At 47.9% G+C, this 12,345-nt stretch overlaps 1 protein-coding gene across 1 annotated transcript in view; it reads right to left on the bottom strand.

Moving 5' to 3' along the window:
• The window catches only part of SEC24A (SEC24 homolog A, COPII coat complex component), a 1,330,430-nt gene that overhangs the window by 135,611 nt on the left and 1,182,474 nt on the right, over positions 1-12,345 (bottom strand). The window lies entirely within an intron of this gene.

Here is a 12,345-nt window from a genome sequence, read left to right as displayed (position 1 = left end):
GCTATGGGATGTTCTAGAGATAGATGAGGAGGTCTGAGAACCACGGTTGCCTCGGCCAGAATGGTGTCACTAGAATCACCCGGCAATTGTATCTGCGTATCCACTGTATTGTTTTCCGTATGAGGGGAAACGGGGGAAAAGCATAGAGGAACATGTCAGTCCATGGGAAGGAGAATGCCTCCCCCACTGAACCCTCTTGGGGCCACCTGCTTGCAAATTTCTCGCATTTCTTGTTTTCTTTGGTCGCGAAGGCGTCCAGAGGGGGGTGGCCCCATTTCTCGAACACTTTCTTCAAGTGACCCGTGTCCATTTCCCACTCGTGTATCTGGGCCATGTTTCTGCTGAGGGAGTCGGCTTGGCAGTTCCTCACTCCTGGAAGGTGATGAGCCACGAGGGAGATTTCGTGCTTCGATGCCCAATGCCATGTTTTCTGGGCTTCTATGGAAAGAGTCCTTGATCGTGTCCCTCCTGGTTTCCTCAGATAAAACATGGCTGTTGTGTTGTCGGTCAGTATTCGCACTCGCGAACTCTTGATGTGTGGTAGGAACGCCTTCAAGGCCCATCGTACCGCTCTGAGTTCCAGTACGTTTATGTGTAGGAGTGACTCCGTTGGAGACCAGCGACCTTGCGTTTGGAGAGCACCCATGTGCGCTCCCCATCCGGTTAGGGATGCATCCGTAACTATGGTGCTCCGGAACTCCGGCTCCTGAGGGGCACACCTTTGTTCAGATTGTGGGAACTCTGCCACCACTGAAGGGTCCGAAGTAGCTTGTCCTCGTCGACGGTTATCCTGTCCGACCACGATCCCTGAGCCTGTGTCCATCGGTCTGCGAGGAATTCTTGGACTGGCCTCATGAAAAGTCGACAGTTTCCCACCAGATGGATGCAGGTTGCCATGGCCCCCAAGACCGAAACATACTTTCTCACTGAGATACTGATGTTTCGCCGTAGCCGGGCCGCCTGTTGAATGAGTCTCGAGGTCCTGTCGAGAGAAGGTTTCACCAACCCTAGCTGAGTCTCGAACTGTACCCCCAAGAATACCAGCGTTCTCAATGGCCGCAGAGAGGATTTCTCGAAGTTTATGGCGAATCCTAGCCGTTGTAGAAGCTGCATGGTGGCTTGCAGACTTGTGTTGGTCGACGCTGGGGAGGATCCCCTTACCAGCCAGTCGTCGAGGTATGGGTATACATGGTGGCTTTGCTTCCTTAGCCAGGCAGCCACTGGAGCCAGGCATTTTGTGAACGTTCTGGGGGAGGTTTTGAGCCCGAAAGGAAGAACCGTGAATTGGTAGTGGGTTCGCCCTATTACAAAACGTAGGAATTTCCTGTGTTTCCGACGCATTGGAATATGGAAATACGCGTCCTGTAAATCCAGGGACGCCAGGAAATCTCCCTTTTGAACTGCACGGATCACTTCCTGCAAAGTGAGCATCTTGAATTTCAGGCTCTTTAAGGACTTGCTGAGATCGTGTAAGTCTAGAATGGGACGCCATTTGCCGTTCGGCTTTTTTACGACGAAGTATCTTGAGTAGACTCCTTGGCCTCTCTGTGATGTTGGAACTAATTCTATCACTCCCTTCGCTAACATGAGTGTAACCTCTTGTTGCAGTGCCTTCATATGGGATTGAGCGGTGAACTAAGGTGGAATTTGCGGAGGGCTGTGTTTGAATTGAAGAGAGTGTCCGTGTCTTATAGTGTCTAACACCCATTGGTCCGTCGTTATCCTTTCCCATTCGTCGACATATGCTGAAACTCTTCCCCCCAGAACGGGTAGTGGAACGTCACTGCTGATCTTTAGTTTGCTTGTCTCTCGCCGACGATGGGTATGATGGTCGTTTTCTGGAAGACGAAGTTTCGTCGACGGTTAGCCGATTGTGAGGCACGTCGGTATCCCTGGGAGGGGTAAGCCTATCTGGCAAAGGATCTGTCTCCAGAAGAGAACCTTGAATTACCTGAAGCCCCTCTAAAGGGGCGAAAAGACTTGTAGCTTCTGCCACTCTGGAGGGCACCCAAAGAACGTGCCGTGTCTGAATCTTCTTTCATCCCTTTTAGGGCCTCGTCCACCTTCTCACCGAAAAGAAGGTCTCCCTCAAAGGGCATCTCTAAGACCTTGTATTGTACTTCTGGTCTGAAGTAGGTACACTTCAGCCATGACTGTCGACGTAATACGAACCCATTGTTCACTTGCTTGAAGCCAGACTCAGCAAGATCCACCGCGATGTTTATTGCGTGATTTGAGGCTTCCTCACCCTCTCGGACCAGTAGCATCGCCGCCTTACTCTGTGCTTCTGGAAGATGATCAAGCAGCGGAGCCAGCCTGTGCCACATCTCCCTATCGTATCTGGCCACAATTGCCAGAGAGTTTGCGGCCTTTACTGTGGTCGCTCCCACGGAGAGCACTTTCTTGCCAAAGGCATCTTGGCGTCTCGCTTCGTTCTCAGGTGGAGTCGTGCACTTGTGCTGTGCCTTTGCCTTCCTCGCTGCCGACACCACTGAGTCTGGTGTTGGTTGAGAGGATAAACACTTGGGGGTAGACTCTGGAGCCTTAAACTTTTTTTCTAGGCGTCCTTTCACTGCTGTTTCTGAGAATGGGTGTCTCATTGTCTGCAACCCCTCTTTCCATACATGGTCAAGTATCGGTATCGAGAACACCGACCTCCTCCTCTTGCCCATGTGGTCGAACAAAAAACAGTCCTTTTTCTGTTCTTCCTGGGACAGACCAAATTCTTTGCATGCCTTCTCCATCATCGAATGGAATGACGCAATGTCGTCCGGAGGGGACGGGTGAGCTGGGCTTCTAACTCCGCCTCTGATTCCCAGGTAGGGTCCCTGGAGGGGGATAAAGAGACCTCTGACATGGCTCCCCTGTCAGACTCCGAATCTGGCAGCTCACCTTCCTCCTGCGCCAGTGTTGAGATTGGCGTGCGTGGGTGCGGCGGTTGACGGGACGGGCCCGGCTCGTCGACGGGTGACTGTGGCAGGCTGGCCTGGGGAAGTCGCTGGTCCAACGACCGTAGCAAGGACTGAAGCGAGGACAGAATATCCAACGACAAAACCGATTGAGGATTGAGGAGAGGGGCAGATACCGGTGTAACGGATGCCCTCGTCGACGACTTGTCAGCCGCTCGTAGCCCTAGGTCTGCTGGGCCAGCCACTCTCTCGCTCTCGTCCTCCGAGGACAGCAACATAGCCTGCTCTTGTAGCAGAGCCTCTGGGGGGGGGGGGGTAGGGTCGAAGACTTCAGGCCTCCAGGCCTCCTGTAGGACCCCCGTCGACGAGGCTCTCGTCGAAGGGACGGAGGATGCCCCTTGCGCTAGTGGCGGGAAGGCGGCCGGTGACTGGATCGCCGTCGACGACGCAGGCTTTGCAGGTGGTTTTGGCGGTCCCGTCTTCTCCACACTGTGCCCGCTTTTACTCGACTCTCGACTCGTGGTCGATCTGTGATGATCGCCAGAGGAGGATTTCCTTTCCTTCTCATGCTTTTTTGATGAGGATGATTTCTTTGACGAGGAGTCTGTAGTGGAGTGAGTTCCAGACGACACTTTCCGACGATCTAGATTTCTTCACCGGTGGTTCCAACGAGGCCGCGCGGCGTGATGTTTTTGCCGAATGTGTGGAGCCTACCTCCGAGGGGGGTATGCCCACGCACCCTCATTCAGCCATGCCACCAGACGTCGGTTCCGGTCTTTGAGGGTTTTTTGAGAAAAACCCTTGCATATGTCGCAGGCATCCGCCGAATGGCGAGGGTGGAGGCAATATATACAATCCATATGTCCGTCCCCCTCGTAAACCTTTTACAAGCCGCACGTCGTGCATGGACGGAACAGCGCTTTTCCTGATACAGAGGACATATCGTACTCGAAATCCAATAAGGCAACCTAGTACAAATTAGTAAGACAACACGAGGAGATCCCACTACTTTGGAGACGGTTGAAATCTGAAGGGGAACCGCGGGGGCGGGCCTCTTATACTGGGACAGCCTGCGGAGCATGCGTAGGCGGGCCCTAAAAGGACGTAAATAGGACACAAAAGTGTCGGAAGTTTTCCTATAGGAAAAGGCTATAAATGTGTACCGAGGGGTCCAGTCTGACGACGGGGAATATTCTAAGCATGTGAATCCATGAAAGATCCAATGCTGGAGAAGGATGGGTAAAATGTGTAGGCCACTCCGTATGTGTTATTATGTGCCACTCTGTGCACTAAATGTCTTGCGCAGATAGGCAAAGACAATTTAGTACCAGGTAACAACCAAATAATCTAGCCTCAATTTCAGCCTTCTAACAAAGGAACTGATATCCAAGATTCCTTAGAATCCCCACACGTATCCACTAAAGCCGGCAGAATAGGTAGTAAACTTAACTTCGCCAGACCCTATACAGAGCCAGTTGAGTCCTAATTGAGACCAAATTTAAACAATAATCCCAAAAGGACTCTCCCTTAATAGTCTCATAGTTGTTAACTAGTTTTCCCAATATGCTCATATACACTGGGCCCAAACGGGGACACAAGGTCAGGACATGCCTAGACGTTTCTACACGTTCCTCCTTTTCACAGATACGGCAGCTCCTGTCCTTAGGTAGGATACCCAGCCATGGCCCAATGACCGCTAATACCTGTAACTGGTTAGTCCGCAGCCTCAACATAAATTGGCGTACCTCCGGATCTGGGCACAGTAACAAGCATTGTTGAGGCTTTCTGTATCTGTGAACTACATGGGTTACAGCTTCGTACCCCTTTAAAGTTGACAAATGCACATAGTTCTGGGTCCAATCCATTTTCTGTATAAACGATTTTGTCTGGTGAATAAATGGCATTAATCGCTTCTTATCATGGGACCAGTCAATGTCAACAAAGAGATTTGTTTAGCTGTTTATAGCCATTTCCTTGTGGTGACCTTTCTTTATCAAAGTTAGAGCTGGCCAGGCTTAGCAATTTACAAGGTGAGGAGGCGATAGCTTTCAGGTAAAACACACCTCGGGCTCACAGTGCCATACCTTTTAAGGATGTTAAGCCCCCCAATTCTAGCCTAAGGTACTGGACAGAACAGGCTGGGCCCAAGCCAAAAACTGCTCGCCAGTACTGATCTTCAAGTATATTAAGCCAATTCATGTCCTGTATAGCTAAAGCCTCCAAGCCATACAAAATAGCGGGGACGAAACACTGTCTATATAATCTAATAATCCCCGCAATGCTAAACCCTGCTGTTCTTTTGGCAAATCTACAGGCCTGCAGTTTAAGGAGTTTTGCCCGCCTCTTTTTTGCGAGATAATCAGGTTATAATTGGGTTGAGTATCAAAATCCAACCCTAAGTATGGATATGATTGGTCAATACTTATGTTCCCTAGGCTGGTCTAGACTCCAGACCGACAGGGGCCACTTTTGGCAATTACCAAAATCTTAGTTTTCCTAAGATTAATGGTGAGTCCCAGCTCCGCTGAGTAGAGAGACAGCTCTTCTAACATGCTCTTTACCCCTGTCAACGTACGATCAAACAGAATTAAATCGTCTGCATAAAGCATCCCTACAATAGGGGTATCCCCCAGTTTTGGGGGGCAGTTTGCTTTAGCGACCATCCCGGGTAGCAAATCAGCTATATACAAGTTGTAGCACATGAGCGCACCAACAAAGCCCTGTTTTACTCCCATGTTGATGCAGATAGAATCAGTGGCCTCTCCCTCGTTGTTAAGTCTGACCCTGGTGCTGTTATTACCATGTAGACTCACCAATACATGCAGAATCCAGCCAGGGCACTTCAAGTTCCTTAGCTTGTACCACAAGATCTCCCTCTTGGTCAAATGCACTACTAAAATCAACAAAAAGTATGTACAAGGTGGCATTTTTATTACTCAGGGTGTTGTTGATCAGTAGATCCAAAACCCTGATATTATGGGCTGTCCCAGAGCCAGGTCCGAACCCCGTCTGTGCATAATTCAAGATGTTATTTCTAGTGACCCACACTTCAAGTTCTTTGAGGACGAGTGTCAAATATTTTGCTAGTTACGTCAAGCATGGAGAGAAGTCCGTAGTTATCAGCATTACTTCGATCTCCCTTTTTATGTACTGGAATAAGCACCAACCCTCTCCATGAAGACGGAATTAGAGCCGTCCTACAAATACGTGCAAAAAGTGTTAAAAGTACATGAGCCCAGTTATCCGGGCCGCTTTTTTGCACCACATTCGCCAAGCCATTTGGCCCAGGGGCTTTCGAGGGTTTAGTGCTATGATGATCTGCTTTATCTCTTTAAGGCTTAGCGGCAAGGGCCAAGGGGATACATTCAATACCATGTTAGGGGCGGGTATATTTGCATTAAAAAACTTGTGCTTAATATGTGCAACCCACTGATCCTCACCAATAGGATTGACTATTCTTAGACCCTGATCTCCTCCTGCCTCTCCTAATAGTTGCCAGATTCTACAGGTATTTCTACTCAAAAGGGTCTGCATAAAGCCCTCCCATTTTTCATGTATTTGGCACTTGCGATGGTGATAGAGCCATGTGTGGTACTGTCGTTTGATACACTTAATCGCAGAACCACATAGTTCTGGGTCCAATCCATTTTCTGTATAAACGATTTTGTCTGGTGAATAAATGGCATTAATCGCTTCTTATCATGGGACCAGTCAATGTCAACAAAGAGATTTGTTTAGCTGTTTATAGCCATTTCCTTGTGGTGACCTTTCTTTATCAAAGTTAGAGCTGGCCAGGCTTAGCAATTTACAAGGTGAGGAGGCGATAGCTTTCAGGTAAAACACACCTCGGGCTCACAGTGCCATACCTTTTAAGGATGTTAAGCCCCCCAATTCTAGCCTAAGGTACTGGACAGAACAGGCTGGGCCCAAGCCAAAAACTGCTCGCCAGTACTGATCTTCAAGTATATTAAGCCAATTCATGTCCTGTATAGCTAAAGCCTCCAAGCCATACAAAATAGCGGGGACGAAACACTGTCTATATAATCTAATAATCCCCGCAATGCTAAACCCTGCTGTTCTTTTGGCAAATCTACAGGCCTGCAGTTTAAGGAGTTTTGCCCGCCTCTTTTTTGCGAGATAATCAGGTTATAATTGGGTTGAGTATCAAAATCCAACCCTAAGTATGGATATGATTGGTCAATACTTATGTTCCCTAGGCTGGTCTAGACTCCAGACCGACAGGGGCCACTTTTGGCAATTACCAAAATCTTAGTTTTCCTAAGATTAATGGTGAGTCCCAGCTCCGCTGAGTAGAGAGACAGCTCTTCTAACATGCTCTTTACCCCTGTCAACGTACGATCAAACAGAATTAAATCGTCTGCATAAAGCATCCCTACAATAGGGGTATCCCCCAGTTTTGGGGGGCAGTTTGCTTTAGCGACCATCCCGGGTAGCAAATCAGCTATATACAAGTTGTAGCACATGAGCGCACCAACAAAGCCCTGTTTTACTCCCATGTTGATGCAGATAGAATCAGTGGCCTCTCCCTCGTTGTTAAGTCTGACCCTGGTGCTGTTATTACCATGTAGACTCACCAATACATGCAGAATCCAGCCAGGGCACTTCAAGTTCCTTAGCTTGTACCACAAGATCTCCCTCTTGGTCAAATGCACTACTAAAATCAACAAAAAGTATGTACAAGGTGGCATTTTTATTACTCAGGGTGTTGTTGATCAGTAGATCCAAAACCCTGATATTATGGGCTGTCCCAGAGCCAGGTCCGAACCCCGTCTGTGCATAATTCAAGATGTTATTTCTAGTGACCCACACTTCAAGTTCTTTGAGGACGAGTGTCAAATATTTTGCTAGTTACGTCAAGCATGGAGAGAAGTCCGTAGTTATCAGCATTACTTCGATCTCCCTTTTTATGTACTGGAATAAGCACCAACCCTCTCCATGAAGACGGAATTAGAGCCGTCCTACAAATACGTGCAAAAAGTGTTAAAAGTACATGAGCCCAGTTATCCGGGCCGCTTTTTTGCACCACATTCGCCAAGCCATTTGGCCCAGGGGCTTTCGAGGGTTTAGTGCTATGATGATCTGCTTTATCTCTTTAAGGCTTAGCGGCAAGGGCCAAGGGGATACATTCAATACCATGTTAGGGGCGGGTATATTTGCATTAAAAAACTTGTGCTTAATATGTGCAACCCACTGATCCTCACCAATAGGATTGACTATTCTTAGACCCTGATCTCCTCCTGCCTCTCCTAATAGTTGCCAGATTCTACAGGTATTTCTACTCAAAAGGGTCTGTATAAAGCCCTCCCATTTTTCATGTATTTGGCACTTGCGATGGTGATAGAGCCATGTGTGGTACTGTCGTTTGATACACTTAATCGCAGTTAGCCTCTCCTGTAGGCTCCCTATATGAGCGGAGGAAAGTCTACAGGTTTGAATTTCTCGCCTCATTAGCCTTTTACGGTCTCGAATCTTAGCATCGAACTTACCCCTTTCAACGGCTTTCCATTTGGTTTTGGGAACCTGAGTGGGATTAAACAGGGATTGTGTGAGGGATTGTATCCATAACTCCATCTCATCAGGGGATTTTCCCCCTTAATGTACTCTGCAAACAGTAACCCTCAGGAAAGATCAAGGTCCTCATTCTTTCAATATTAATCTGGGACCAACAGATCCGCTTCCCTTGATTTGATTGTAGTCTCATCACTACAAACATTCCCTAAGCCTTTCCACCTACCCCCACTCAGGCCCAAAATGACTGGGGCATGGTCACTGTAAATGTTAGGGGCAATGTGGATGCCCATCACATTACCCAGGACTCCTTAAGATGTCACCATATAGTCCAGAACTGCCCTCTTTGGACCCATTTTCCAGGTGTATTGACCAGGTGTGTCGCCACTTGTGCGACCATTTAAGATTATACACCTCCATTCATTTAAATAATCAACCCATACTTTGCCTTTGATATTAGAGGTAGCTAGAGGCATTTGGCTAAAATCAGATACATTGTCATATTCTCCACAACCTTCTAAGTCCACACATCTCGCATTCAGATCCCCACATAATATAATCGGGTTGCTTTCGTAATCAGCAACCCAGTTCACTAAGATGGTATCCAGTTGCTCGAGTATAGTCAGTCTTCGATGTACCCGGTGGATCATAGATATCAATAACGAACTAATCTTGTTGTTTTCTTTCTTTCTCCTTTAAAGTCACTGCCACAGCTAGCACGTTGCTACCAGGTTTAGGGTCACAAGCCTGGGGCTATATACTGATTTTACTCCTAACAGGCCACCCTTGGGACGTCCACTTTCCCCCTTAGTGGCCTCTGCTTGAAAAGTCACATATCCATCAAATTCTACCTCAAATGTGATCCAGGTCTCCTGTAGCACAAACATTTCATGAGAGAACAACACTTCCTGAGCACTGCCCCCCCCCCCATCAGCCAGTGACTAAACCCCCTAGTATTCCAGCTCACCACTGACCAATTTCAATCTGAACAGCTTTTAGTAGCAATCATGTTCTTTAGCCATTCCCAACCTTGCTTATCGTTACATTTAACTATTGGCTTTGGTTCAGCTTTGTTGACTATTGTTTGGGGCTTTTGACAATTGCATTTAGTACAACCTTCTTCCGGCACGTCCATCTTTGGCTGTATATCTAGAACATATCCCAAATATCCCAAGGATACTGAATGTGATCTGACTAAAGCTGCAGTTTCCGGCAGGATACAGTGAACTTTGGTGATGTTATTGTTCAATGGTCTCAATGGCTCCACAAAATCAAATCCACTGCTATTAAGTATCCTAAGAGAAGGGACCTTATTAAACAGTGTCAATAGAGCGGTTTGATTCAGTGACCGCCCCTCTATAGCTGTCTTAGGAGCAATAGTTAGAGTTCTCTGGGGTAATATTACTGCAATGGTAGGAGATGAAGGCACCGCAGAAGGATCGGCAGAAGGTATAGCAATGTTAATAGGTACCATATTAGTAATGGTCAAGAAGTTCTGAGGTACATGAGGAGGAACATCAGATCCAGCGACTAGATTAAAGTCTACATGGACCCGATTTATGGCTATATCCTCCTCCTGAGGAGACGTAGCGCAAGCCGAACCTTCCTCTATCAGCCAGCTAGTGAGAGTACCCACTGTTTGCGCTGATCGTCTTTTACGTCTTGCAGCTCTTTTCCGTTGCTTTTTTGTCATATTAGCCTTACCGAGCTTTATAGTAGAGTTTAATACGGGTCGGTTCACGTCCTGGGTATCCGGCAGCTCAACAATGATCTTCTTGTTTGTCACTGGGGTTTTCTGTTTTATCTGCATCCCCCGTTGTTTAGTAGCAGGCCCCGTGTCAGGTACACCCTTTATCAAATCTGCCAGAGACGGTGTTAAGGTAGCATCCAGGTTTACTACACCAGGATCCACTATGACGCAGTCTTGTATTTTGCCTTTTGCTGCAGAGGGTTTCTGTTTGGTGATCTCCCGCGGATCAATAGTTTTCCTTTCTTTAAATTGATTTTGAATTGGTAGACGCTCACATATACTTGCAATTGCAACCCCCTGCAATTTCAAGTCTTCGTGTATAGTACCACATCATTTTAAAATAATTATTACTGCAAAATTTAAAATGCTGTTATTGTGGTTTGCTGAGATTTCGTGGGAGCTATACTCCTCTTCGGTGAGTGTGCTCGAGGGCATGTTAGTGTCGTAAAATATGTTAGGGCTGGCGGAGAACCTGGCTGCCTCCCCTTTGTTGGGCCATGGTGGTTGGGGAGACTCCTGTATGTCCCCCAACCACTGAAATACCCATTGCCACACTCGTAGGGGGCTCGATTCCCGATGTAATCTCCTCCCTTGGCAGCAAGTTTGCTTGAATCTCCTTGGGGGATAGAAGGACCGGCAAAGTGGGCAGCGGCGTGTTGGTACTGTTTCTGCACCTCTTCAGTCCTCCTCTTTACAACAGGGGAGGTGCGGTCTTGCAGTGCATAACATAGCTGCAGTAAGGAGTCGTTGTCCAAGTCCAATGGTAAATAGCTACTGTCCGCCTCAACCAGAGGTGGAATCACAACTGATGCTGGTAAGGAAGTTGTCCGGGCAGAATTTATCTGGACAGAGGTTTTCGCGGGGAAGAACGCATCCAGTGGGCCTTTTTTTTTATTTAACTCCTCAGGTACTTTCCATCCTATATCCCCGTCCTTGCCAGCTTTCTGCAACTCAGTACCAATTGCATCAGTCTGTTTAGACGAACGCAGTGCATAAGGTTTTTTTTCCCCTGGTGCCTGCTGCTTTGCAGCGATTAAAAGCCTTTCCTGGCATTACCAATATAAAAAGGCCAGGGGAGGGTGGGGGGGTGAGGGAGGTGAATAAACAAGGTTATGTGAGGATAATGATAAGAGCAGCACTAGAGCACTAGAGCAAATGGATTTAGCCCAAATGGGCTGTCACACTCCCCTTACGCTGTTCAATACCACGGCTCAACGCCTAGCTCTGCTGGGCAGTCTTGCCGCTAATCTAATGAGGCCGTGATTGCCGAAGTTGTCGAGGCCCAGGCTCTGCACGGATATAAGCACGGCCCACCAAGGAAAACCAGCCTTGGACTCACCCGGAGTGCGCATACTCTCTTCGTGCTCCAATGCCACTCTTCTGGCCCACCTGTGTTACTCGGTCAAAAGTGGGGGTTCGCAGGAGGTAACACCGGTGGCTTTGGTAAGGCTTCGGTGTGGCTTCGGAGAGCAACTTTCAGGTGGCTACAGGCACTGCTCCCTCTTGCTCGTTGCTCGTCGCGTCGCTGCTCGTCGCGTCAGGAAGAGTAAAGAACCCTGCTTTTCGGTGAGTATCCGCGAGTGTCAGCGAGGGCTGCAGGTTCTGTTGGATTCATCAAGCCGCGCTGCCTCCGTCGATTACTGGTAGCGGCCTCCGACAAATCACCTTTGCTTACAGTTCACTTCAGAAACCTTTAAATTAATGGAAGTCCCCTCAACCGGCTCGATGTGCCTAATCTATTGTGGTTTCCACAATCGCATGGTTTCCAAACAAGAGTTTCCACACACCGTAAATGGATCTCTAAATAACCCTTTCGGTCTCTCCTTCCTTCTCCTGTAATCCCATAAAAAGTAGATTATTTCTAGACTCTCGATTTTCAAAATCATCCATCTTGAGAGTCAATTTGGCTTCCCTCCTTTCCAATTCCAACAACCTCATGTCGATGTGAAGTTCTGTTGTATCCAGTGAGGGTTAGTCTCCAGACTCATAAGTCCATCATCAATTTTATTGACCAGTTTGTCCAACTTGTCTAGCCTGTCTCTTATGTCAGCGCGAATCCCCCTTATTTCCTCCAGCAAAGCAGCAATATCCCTCTGAGCAGACACGGTGTCCTCTGCCATGATCAACTCCTGCACTTTTCCGTCCTGGTCGGAGTCA

This window comes from Ambystoma mexicanum, chromosome 3p (assembly GCF_040938575.1).
Source record: "Ambystoma mexicanum isolate Mex_15411 chromosome 3p, UKY_AmexF1_1, whole genome shotgun sequence".
NCBI lineage: Eukaryota > Metazoa > Chordata > Amphibia > Caudata > Ambystomatidae > Ambystoma > Ambystoma mexicanum.
This window is presented reverse-complemented; position numbering and strand designations above follow the sequence as displayed.